Below are 11,099 nucleotides of genomic sequence, written 5' to 3' on the forward strand. Positions count from 1 at the left end.
CTTCCTCCTCCTCCTTCTCTTCCTCCTCTTTCTCCTCCTTCTCCTCCCCCTCTTCTACCTCCTCTTCCTCCTCCTCCTCCTCCTCCTCCTCCTTCTCCTCCTCCTCTTCTACCTCCTCTTCCTCCTCCTCCTCTTCCTCCTTCTCCTTCTCTTCCTCCTCTTTCTCCTCCTTCTCCTCCTCCTCTTCTACCTCCTCTTCCTCCTCCTCCTCTTCCTCCTCCTTCTCCTCCCCCTCTTCTTCCTCCTCTTTCTCCTCCTCCTCCTCCTCCTCCTCCTTCTCCTCCTCCTCTTCTCCTCCTCCTCTTCTACCTCCTCTTCCTCCTCTTCCTCCTCCTCCTTCTCTTCCTCCTCTTTCTCCTCCTTCTCCTCCCCCTCTTCTACCTCCTCTTCCTCCTCCTCTTCCTCCTCCTCCTCCTTCTCCTCCTCCTCTTCTCCCTCCTCTTCCTCCTCCTCCTCTTCCTCCTTCTCCTTCTCTTCCTCCTCTTTCTCCTCCTTCTCCTCCTCCTCTTCTACCTCCTCTTCCTCCTCCTCCTCTTCCTCCTCCTTCTCCTCCCCCTCTTCTTCCTCCTCTTTCTCCTCCTCCTCCTCCTTCTCCTCTTCCTCCACTCTGCTGAGTCCTGGAGCCTCCAGGGAAGAGCAACGTAGCAAATAGGAAAGTAATGATCAGCTGTTGGACCTTTTGTCCTGCTAGTTAAGCATTTAACCAGTTTAACCAGTCACACAGCCAGTACATCTCCACCTGTGCACCTTTAGCACCTACTGTGTCATGTGGCTCCGTGTGCTCCTCTGGATGTGTTTGGCTGCATTGGCTGCTGCTGCTTGCTGCCTTTAAGCCGGCGCGGTGTTCGGCCCAGGGAATCCTCCTCCTGACTCACTTTCGCTCCCCCCTGATGGGAGCGAGGTTCTGTCATGCTAACTACTTTTTGCCAAATCAAATTTGAATGGATTGGAGGGATGACAAGCGTCCTGTGAATGGATTTGCAGGAGACTTAGTTACTTGTTGGCACCCGTCCCCGCGTGGAGCAGCCACCAGACGGAGCAGCACAGCTGCAGCCATCATACGCCGACTTCCTGTTCCTGCACTTCACTTCATAAGATGATTGGATTCATCCAGTGGAGCTTTGGCAGCTTTGGCTTGAGTCTAGTTATTTCCACATCTGGTTTAAATGAGCTTAAGTAGATGTTGGCTGATACGTTTTTAACACGTGTTTTATTATTAAAGCAAAACCCTATTTATGTGAGATGAGGAATGGAGGTTGTTTTCCCAATGACTGGACGATGATAATGATGATGATGATGATGATGATGATGATTCTGTGCTTTGGCGATTCATCCAGTCTCCTTGTCAACCACACAGGCTTGGGTCGGAGCCGGCGCCGTCCGCTGCTTCAGGTCTGGTGCTTTAAGTCTGAGTGAGACAAGCAGACTCGCAACACGACAGCATCATGTTCACCCAGCGAAGCTGTGCCATGCGGCTCCCGTGAGCAAGGGGCTGCCCCGGTTCCTCCAGCTGTACCCTCCACGTCCTTGGGGTCTTGTTAATACAAGTGGAGGATCATTTTTTGATGCCGGCATCTTGTTGTTGCTAATTGAAGCTGGTGGAGTGATGTTGATGATGAGGTTGGTTCATTGTTCCCATAGAGCTGCTTGTGCCGTCTTATTAACATTGCAGCACATCAGACATTCATTCTACTTGTGTTTCATTTTCCTGCCTTAAAACTACTTTCATCACAGTGCAGCTAATTCAGTGTCCAAATTGACGGGAATGGATTCATAGTGAATCATCTTGTTTCTTTTGGGATGCAGAGAGTTCAGAATGTCCTGAAGTGGAGGCTTAAATCCAGTCTCTCTCACTTTTGTTTTACCGTCCACTCACCCCAACCAACCAACACCCACGTATTCGCAGCACCGGCTGAGGATCTGCATCCACTTGTCCAGTACCATCATCGTCAGTGTCGTCTTGGTGCTGTTTGTACTGAAGCCTGTCCTCTTTGTGCTGTTTGGATTTGCATTGTTTGACCAACATTCCTCCACAGGAACTCAACTCGTGAGCGGCTCTGACGGTGGTGCTTTCTTGTGCCGCCGTGAAGCGGATCGGTGCTTTCTAGCCTCACAGCGGGAGTCGCCCCCCCCCCCCCCCCCCCCCCCCGGGCTGTGGGGACACTGTTCTGTAACAGCAGTTTTGACTTGAAACCAGCGCTGTAGAAACATGGATGCTCGCACTAGGCCCATGTTGCTGAGTGGCAAGTTGAATCGCGGAACACGACCGCTCGCATGTTCTGCTTCAGTCAGAGCGCAAATGAAAAACATGCTCCTCTTCGCACTGCAGGAGTAAAAGCACGTGGCTTCCTGGCAGCGAGGACGATTCTCTGGCTCTAAGTCATGGATTAGTGTTAGATGATGACTTCTGCAGGAGACTCAACAGACTACACAGGTGATGATTTAGTTCCCCCCACAAAGCTGATGATTAAAGCTAAAGTATGAAGGTCTGCGGCCTCGCTGGAATAACGGGGCCGAGCCGAGCGCTACGAGCGCCTCAAAGAGCCGAGGTAATAATTTAGACATGAAGCCAGAAGACAGGTCTCACTGAGCTCTTAGGAAACTGTGACGGCCCCTCATCCGTCATCTGTCATCCTCCCTTCAGCCCGTCTCCTGGGCCCGGCTGGAGAGCATCCTCCGTCTCCCTTTGCCCACACAGACAGACACATAAACCCTCAACTGTGATGGATGAGGGGAGTGCACACGAAGCTCTCCACCGCAGCAGAGCATGACTCCATTTACACCTACAATGTTACCGGTGAGAACCGTCGGCCCGACGGGCCCCAGCGCTGCCCTCGTTCCGGACACTTCTGTGAACAAATGCAGATGGATGTAGGTCGAGCTGAGCTCTGTGGCGCGAAGCTCAACCTTAAATCAGGCAAAGGAGCAAAGCACATATTGGTAAAGCATTCCTTCTGGCACACAGTGGTTCACCAGGAAATGTGCATGAGGCTAATTTGACTGTAATCTATCATGAGATCACCTTTGGAGGTTAAAGCCTGCACCCAGTGTAAATGCTTGAATCCAGACAAATTCAGGCCAAAGACTGTCAAACATATTTTGGATCCTGAGCTGCGTAGGGAAACATGAGAACAGCCCGGCTCTCGGTTCTTCACACTATTTAAAACTACTTAACTTCAAAGTTCCCCGGCTCAGAACCGTCCACCTTTTAATGAGAGAATATGTCAGGAATCATTTCCTCCTTTTCACCAGCTCAGATTATTCCGTGTGGGCTGACAGATGGTCTGATTTCCTTCTCTTAGGAAGCCATGAGGCATCGCACGTCCGCGCTCGGTTGCTTCGTGCTTTTCTAGTTTCTAAAAAGGCCGGTCGTCACTTGATTCGTTGTAAAAGCGTGTCTTAAACTAGTACTTGTCACCGTTACGTCTGAGGCTAAAGACATAACAGCTGATATGACTATAAGCGGCTCAGGACAGGAGTGGAGCTGTGTTTGAGGCCGTACCTGCAGCATCGCTGAGTAACACATGTAGGAGGAGACGCTGATGTAACCACGCGTAAAAATCACCGTAGCATCGTGAGGATCACTGGAGGCAACGTGAGCATGCAGTCCCTCAGTAAAGGAAGGATTCACCTGTGACAACCAGCATCTAAGCATGAGGGCAGCGTGTCCGATGTCAGTCAAAGGTCGCCTCTGCAAACATGAAGCCGCTCTCACTGTGCAGCCGGCAGCTTTTATGGCCTGAAGGTGTTTTAAGAGCAAATTACTGCTGTGGTGTTTTTATTTGCTCTTTCTTTCGGGGGAGGACACTTTCCAATTAGCGCAGCATCCTCGGCCTGCAGGGTCGGCTGTTCGTTGCCGGGGAAATCAATGGCCATTATGAGGTAGGCAGCCTGGCCTTTAGTGCCATCTGGACATTTGAATTATATGTAAAGCTCTTTTTGCAGGTGTTTGATCTGGTCCTCAGGTGGTGAAAACGCGGCAGCGGACGCCGCGTGTGTCAGGAAGACTGGAAACATGCAGCGCTCATCACAGGCCGCGACCACGTGACGCCGCAGTCGATCCCTCTTCACGCCTGCAGGTGTTCAGTCCGTTTCAGTGACGCTACTCTTAACCTAATGAAGTGTTTGTCTGAATGAAGGACTGTTGGAGGAGAAACATGCATTTAATGTGCTTGTAATTTAGTCTGACTTGTTTTAAGCGGGGCACCACTTGGACGACTCTTCTTAATGAATAAGTTGCAGAATGAATAATTAGCTTTAACTGATGCACAAACTGCATGAATGTGTCTGAGCTTGATTCGTTTCACACAAACCATCCAAATATTGGATTAAGATTTGTAACTGAGAGAAGCCTCCACAGCCGCTGGCTTTGTCTTTGCACAGATGTAGAAGAGGGAGCGAGAGGGAAGTCAGCTAATAGACACATATTAATAATAAAAGCAGCAACAGTAGGAAGGTTTAGAAGGAGCATCATTTGAATAAATATTCTGACTTCTGATGGGATAAAACGGTCTATTACTCATAGTCTACGTGTTCTGATTTGGAGGCTGAAGGTTCCGAAATGTGTAAACGTCCTCCAGTGCATTTGTCACGTTTACTCTTGTTTACTCTAGTTTTTTTTTCAAATATACATTTTCGTCCGTGTTGTGTTTAGTTTTTTGCTGATGCTGCTCCTATTGATTGGCTTCACTCTGCTGCAGCTGAGAGGAGCGAGGAGGTGGTGTGTGGGCGTTTTATGATCCGTCCTCATCCTCTTTCCATCCTGTAAAGTGCTTAACGGCAATCAATCCTAACTCCCCTCCTTAGGAGATAACGTGGACCATGAGGAAGGTATTGATTTGTGAAGAGGCCTCCAGGTGCTCTTTAGTCATCCCACAAACCTCGCTTACTCACCAACACAGAACAACACTGATTTAGAGGCAATCGAGTATCGGTGACGAATGGAACCCAGTAGCGTTTCTAGTAACAGAACATCTCCAACACGGAGCGCAGATCTGATGCCTGTTTAACCCAGGAGACATGAGCCCTTTTAATTAAATCTGTTGGCCTGGCGGATAGCGGCTGGATTAGTTGGTTACATAATGGATTGTGCTGCCTGTCTGATCGCTGCATAGATTCATGCCCAGTCAGTGCTGTACGTGTGGGTCCAGGACGTGGTTCCTCTGACATCAGAACTGGACTCGCCTGTCGCTCATCAATCTGGATTATGGTGTAAAAGCCTCAGACGCCGGGTCGTCGGTATTGATTGATACGACTGCCCGCTCACATCTGTCGTCCAGCGCCAAGATTTCAGCGAAGAAAGTCTCGTCATCGGGAGACGTGCGAAGCAGAGAATCTGCTTCTTTCTCCAAACATTGATTCTGAAAACATACGCAGCACTAGAACGATTTCTTTTTTCTGAAAGATGAGTAGTGAGAGATCAGTGTTGCAGAAAACTGGCTCAGCGTGTAAGAGGCAATCCTGCAAATGGAAGGTCAGTGGCTGGGTCCTCTTCGACGCCCACGGTCTGTATCTGTTGTGATTAAGGAAGGCATTGAACTGTCGCTGCAGGCAACAGCACAGTCGTAGCATCGTCAACCACACGACGCACACCTGCTGACAGCGACGCCGTCTCACCTCATCTGCAGCAGGTTGTGGTTGCACTCACTCAAACACAATGGGACCTCTACATTCATCAAAGTAAAGTGTTGGTGCTGGGCTGAGGTTCCACGCGCTGGAACACAAAGCCTGTTTGACCACGAGCCAGACGCACACACTGCTGCTCTGCACGGCTCCTCGTTGTTCCTCGGCTCCAAACATAATCTTGCCTCCAACCTGAAAGAGGGACTCCACATCATTTTTTAATCCTCACATTTTTTATGCACTTTCATTAGCAAAACGTGTCACAAAAACTCGGAATCAAAGAGTTGGCATAACCGGCCTGTAGCTGCCGCCGGAAAGGCTTCAAAGTCTGGCTGTCGCTGCATTTATGAAACAAATTAACATCCAAAGTGAAAAATGAGCCTCGAAATTCTTCCTTCTGATGAAGCGACACGTAGACGTTCACTCTTGACACCTGACATTCAGATCATTCGTACGGCTTCGAATCAGACTGTTCACGCGACTCCATCCACCGTAAACTCCTGCTGCTTCCGATTTTTGGCCTCAGACATTTAAAACCTTTCTTGGCAACGCTCGGCTTCAAAGCAGGAAGTGGTCTTGTTGCCTCTAGAAGCATCTGAAACTGGCACATTTCCATCCCAGGCAGAGTGAAAACATTTACAGGCCTCGCAGCCATTTCATCAGCTGAGTTATTTTTTCTTTAATCCACAAAGGGGCTTTAGTGTAATATGCATACACAAAAACGCCACTTCAATTATCTGGAACTGCTGTAATGAGAGGAAACACGGTCCCATTAAGGTTCATCCTCCCACGCTGCTCGCTGTGATCACTGAATACTAACAAAATAAAATGAAATAAAGTAAAAGACCTGCAGCTCTTTCTTGGTTCTATAGCAGAGAAGCAGTCGTGAGGTGACCTTCAGTGCTTTACAAAGCAAAACCCGAGGCCCAACAAACTGAGTGAGTCGTTTCTGTAGGGACGGAGCGTAAACATCAGTAAAGGTTATGTAACTAGTCACCAAGTCACAGCCGACTGTTTCCAAAGTGCGTTCCCAGCACGTTAACTAGCAAACGTAGGTTAGAAACGTGACTTTAACCTTTGACCTGCGGCCTGATTGTCTTGGTTTATTTCATCCTAAGCTGAAGCTGTGGAGGATGTTCGAGTGTCATAACCGTCATCAGTGTGCGGCATCGGGGCCGAGGCCTAGCTGCCGCTCACCTCGCCCTTTGCGGGGGGGGCGGGGGGGCAGGTAGCGAGCGCTTCTCCAACGACGCAGCCCCTCGGTCAATTCTTAATGGAATTTAGGCCAAGCGTGAGTGGAACTGCTGCAGCGTCTCGCTCGCCCGGCGCTGAGACGCCAGGACTGGAGCACACTCAGCCTTTGCTCTCTGCGTGGGCCTCGTATTCGGGATGTGTCTCTTTGGGGGCAGCCATTTTAATATTCAAACCAAGCAGAGAGAACAAGTGCAGAGGGACAGCGGCCATTTGAATAATTGAAGAGGCTCCGTAGTGGAAGAGGATCCTCTCTCTTCTCGCTACCATATTTTCACTTCCATTTTTTTTTACAGCAGAGCTTCTTGAAGTTTGTCCCAGAAAGCAGTCAGGGATGTGTTTCTGCCTCAGCAGCCAATGCAACGATCCCAAAGGGCCGACGCAGGAAGTGAGGAGGGAGGAAAAGGGGAAACGAGAGAAAGAAAGGAAGAGGCCACGTCGTCTTTGACAGCGAAGTGACAAAAGAGCAGAATGAGGATGAAGACATGACGTTGTTTGTTTAGCGTTTAGCTTTGTCCTTCAAACCAGGACGTCTCAGCAACGAGAAGGTTCCTCCTCCCGAACCACGCGATGAAGATAAAAAAGAATGTAACATAAAACAACTGTTACAGTCTCTGTTTCATCTCGTCTCGAGAAGTTTTATGTAACTTTTGAAGTTGGGTGAAGATTATGAAAGTGATACAGAAAACGTTTTTCTAATGTTTGAAAGGATTATTTCAAGTTATCTGTCTCTGTCTGTCTGCCTGCCTGCCTGCCTGCCTGTCTGTCTGTCTCTCTGTCTGCCTGCCTGCCTGTCTGTCTGTCTGTCTGTCTATGTGTCTGTCTGTCTGCCTTTCTGCCTGTCTGTCTGTCTGTCTGTCTGTCTGTCTGTCTGTCTGCCTTTCTGCCTGTCTACATGTCTGTCTGTCCTTCTGTCTGTCTGTCCTTCTGTCTGTCTACATGTCTGTCCTTCTGTCTGTCTGTCTACATGTCTGTCCTTCTGTCTGTCTGTCTGCCTTTCTGCCTGTCTACATGTCTGTCTGTCCTTCTGTCTGTCTGTCTACATGTCTGTCCTTCTGTCTGTCTGTCTACATGTCTAAATGTCTGTCTGTCTGCCTGTCTGTCTACATGTCTACGTGTCTGTCTTTCTGTCTGTCTGTCTGTCCTTCTGTCTGTCTGTCTGTCTGCCTTTCTGCCTGTCTACATGTCTGCCTGTCCTTCTGTCTGTCTGTCTGTCTGTCTGTCTACATGTCTAAATGTCTGTCTGTCTGCCTGTCTGTCTACATGTCTACGTGTCTGTATGTCTGTCTGTCTGTCTGTCCTTCTGTCTGTCTGTCTGCCTTTCTGCCTGTCTACATGTCTGTCTGTCCTTCTGTCTGTCTGTCTGTCTACATGTCTGCCCTTCTGTCTGTCTGTCTGCCTTTCTGCCTGTCTACATGTCTGTCTGTCCTTCTGTCTGTCTGTCTGTCTACATGTCTGCCCTTCTGTCTGTCTGTCTGCCTTTCTGCCTGTCTACATGTCTGTCTGTCCTTCTGTCTGTCTGTCTGTCTGTCTACATGTCTGTCCTTCTGTCTGTCTGTCTACATGTCTAAATGTCTGTCTGTCTGCCTGTCTGTCTACACGTCTACGTGTCTGTCTGTCTGTCTACATGTCTGCCCTTCTGTCTGTCTGTCTGCCTTTCTGCCTGTCTACATGTCTGTCTGTCCTTCTGTCTGTCTGTCTGTCTGTCTACATGTCTGTCCTTCTGTCTGTCTGTCTACATGTCTAAATGTCTGTCTGTCTGCCTGTCTGTCTACACGTCTACGTGTCTGTCTGTCTGTCTGTCTGTCTTTCTGTCTGTCTGTCTGTCTACATGTCTGCCCTTCTGTCTGTCTGTCTGCCTTTCTGCCTGTCTACATGTCTGTCTGTCCTTCTGTCTGTCTGTCTGTCTACATGTCTGCCCTTCTGTCTGTCTGTCTGCCTTTCTGCCTGTCTACATGTCTGTCTGTCCTTCTGTCTGTCTGTCTGTCTACATGTCTGTCCTTCTGTCTGTCTGTCTGTCTACATGTCTAAATGTCTGTCTGTCTGCCTGTCTGTCTACGTGTCTGTTTGTCTGTCTGTCTACATGTCTGTCCTTCTGTCTGTCTGTCTGCCTTTCTGCCTGTCTACATGTCTGTCTGTCCTTCTGTCTGTCTGTCTGTCTGTCTGTCTGTCTGTCTGTCTGTCTGTCTGTCTACATGTCTGTCCTTCTGTCTGTCTGTCTGCCTGTCTACATGTCTGTCTGTCCTTCTGTCTGTCTGTCTGCCTTTCTGCCTGTCTACATGTCTGTCTGTCCTTCTGTCTGTATGTCTGTCCTTCTGTCTGTCTGTCTACATGTATAAATGTCTGTATGTCTGCCTGTCTGTCTACATGTCTACGTGTCTGTCTTTCTGTCTGTCTGTCTGTCCTTCTGTCTGTCTGTCTGTCTGCCTTTCTGCCTGTCTACATGTCTGCCTGTCCTTCTGTCTTTCTGTCTGTCTGTCTACATGTCTAAATGTCTGTCTGTCTGTCTGTCTACATGTCTAAATGTCTGTCTGTCTGTCTGTCTGTCTGTCTAAATGTCTGTCTGTCTGCCTGTCTGTCTACATGTCTAAATGTCTGCCTTTCTGCCTGTCTACATGTCTGTCTGCCTGTCTGTCTGTCTGTCTGTCTGTCTGTCTGTCTGTCTGTCTGTCTGTCTACATGTCTAAATGTCTAAATGTCTGTCTGTCTGCCTGTCTGTCTACGTGTCTGTCTGTCTGTCTGTCTGTCTACATGTCTGTCCTTCTGTCTGTCTGTCTGTCTGTCTGTCTGTCTGTCTGTCTGTCTGTCTGTCTGTCTGTCTACATGTCTGTCCTTCTGTCTGTCTGTCTGCCTTTCTGCCTGTCTACATGTCTGTCTGTCCTTCTGTCTGTCTGTCTGTCTACATGTCTGTCCTTCTGTCTGTCTGTCTGCCTTTCTGCCTGTCTGCATGTCTGTCTGTCCTTCTGTCTGTCTGTCTACATGTCTGTCCTTCTGTCTGTCTGTCTGTCTACATGTCTACGTGTCTGTCTGTCTGTCTGTCCTTCTGTCTGTCTACATGTCTGTCTGCCTGTCTGTCTACATGTCTACGTGTCTGTCTGTCTGTCCTTCTGTCTGTCTGAAATACATCCGGTTCAAACTACTTCCAACTTTACACAGGAAAGCGAAGCAGCAGCTGCTGTCAAACTGTCAGATCTGCTTCAGACTCCATGAGCTGCTGAACCGCCCAGACGTCGTTTGTGGGCTGTAGATATTTGGCACAGAGTGTTTCTGTTCAAACGGGGCTTAAGTGATGCAGAGTATTTATATTGTATGAAAAAAGCTTGTAATGAAGCGGTGCATTGTTGGAGCAGCGTGTGGTTGACATTGATTTGATTGCACACATCTGCTGAGGCTTTCATTTACAGCAGCGCTGCGTGTGCATCCCTCCCCTCGTTCCCCTCCTTTATTTTTAATTTTTCTGCTCAGGAGGTCTCGAGGAATTAAAATTCATTTTTCATCAAAGCACAAATAAATTGCTAATAACAGAAAATGTATCAGTGGTGTTTGTAGTGGGAGAAAGTCTGTCGCCACATTGATATTAGAGTGTAAAATGAAGTTCTAGCTGTAATTGGGTAGTCTGAACCCCGGATGCAGTGAACCTGAAGCCAACTTCATTCTCTCAGGTGGGTTTTCAACAGGTTTCACTGTTGGGATGTAAATGTATCGCCAGCGTTTCCAAACGCACCTAAAGGCAGCAGCTCAGACACGTCCAGCGTCGCTCCTGCTTCTGCACTGTTTCCCCTTCATTCGACGTTTGAATAGTGAGTCCTGCGCAGGACACAGTGCTGGCCTTGAAACGTGCCCTCAGACGAGGCGGCCGCTCCTCGACCACCTCCCGGCAGCTGCCACCACCAGCGAACAGCACCTCATTTATCCGACGCCCCCGAACGCCACGCAGCCGTGTCTGTTTCCCTCAAACCTTGCATTCATTCCGGCGTTTGTGGGCCGGGTCGGTCCGGTCCGGTCCGGTCCCGCTGACGGAGACAGGTACGTACGGTTCTGGGCGCTATGACGTATCAGAACCGAGTCATGGATTCCCAGGTGCTCCACAAATCAATGAGCTGATTCATAGGTTGTCAGTCAGACACAAACATCAGTCTGCACAGAACAGCGCGGACGCTCGCGGTTCCACGCGCTTCTGACGTGGGTCGCCGAACGGAAGCAGAACCGCTGTTCGTCCGCTGAGC

This window comes from Betta splendens, chromosome 3, assembly GCF_900634795.4.
Source record: "Betta splendens chromosome 3, fBetSpl5.4, whole genome shotgun sequence".
Taxonomy (NCBI): Eukaryota; Metazoa; Chordata; class Actinopteri; order Anabantiformes; family Osphronemidae; genus Betta; species Betta splendens.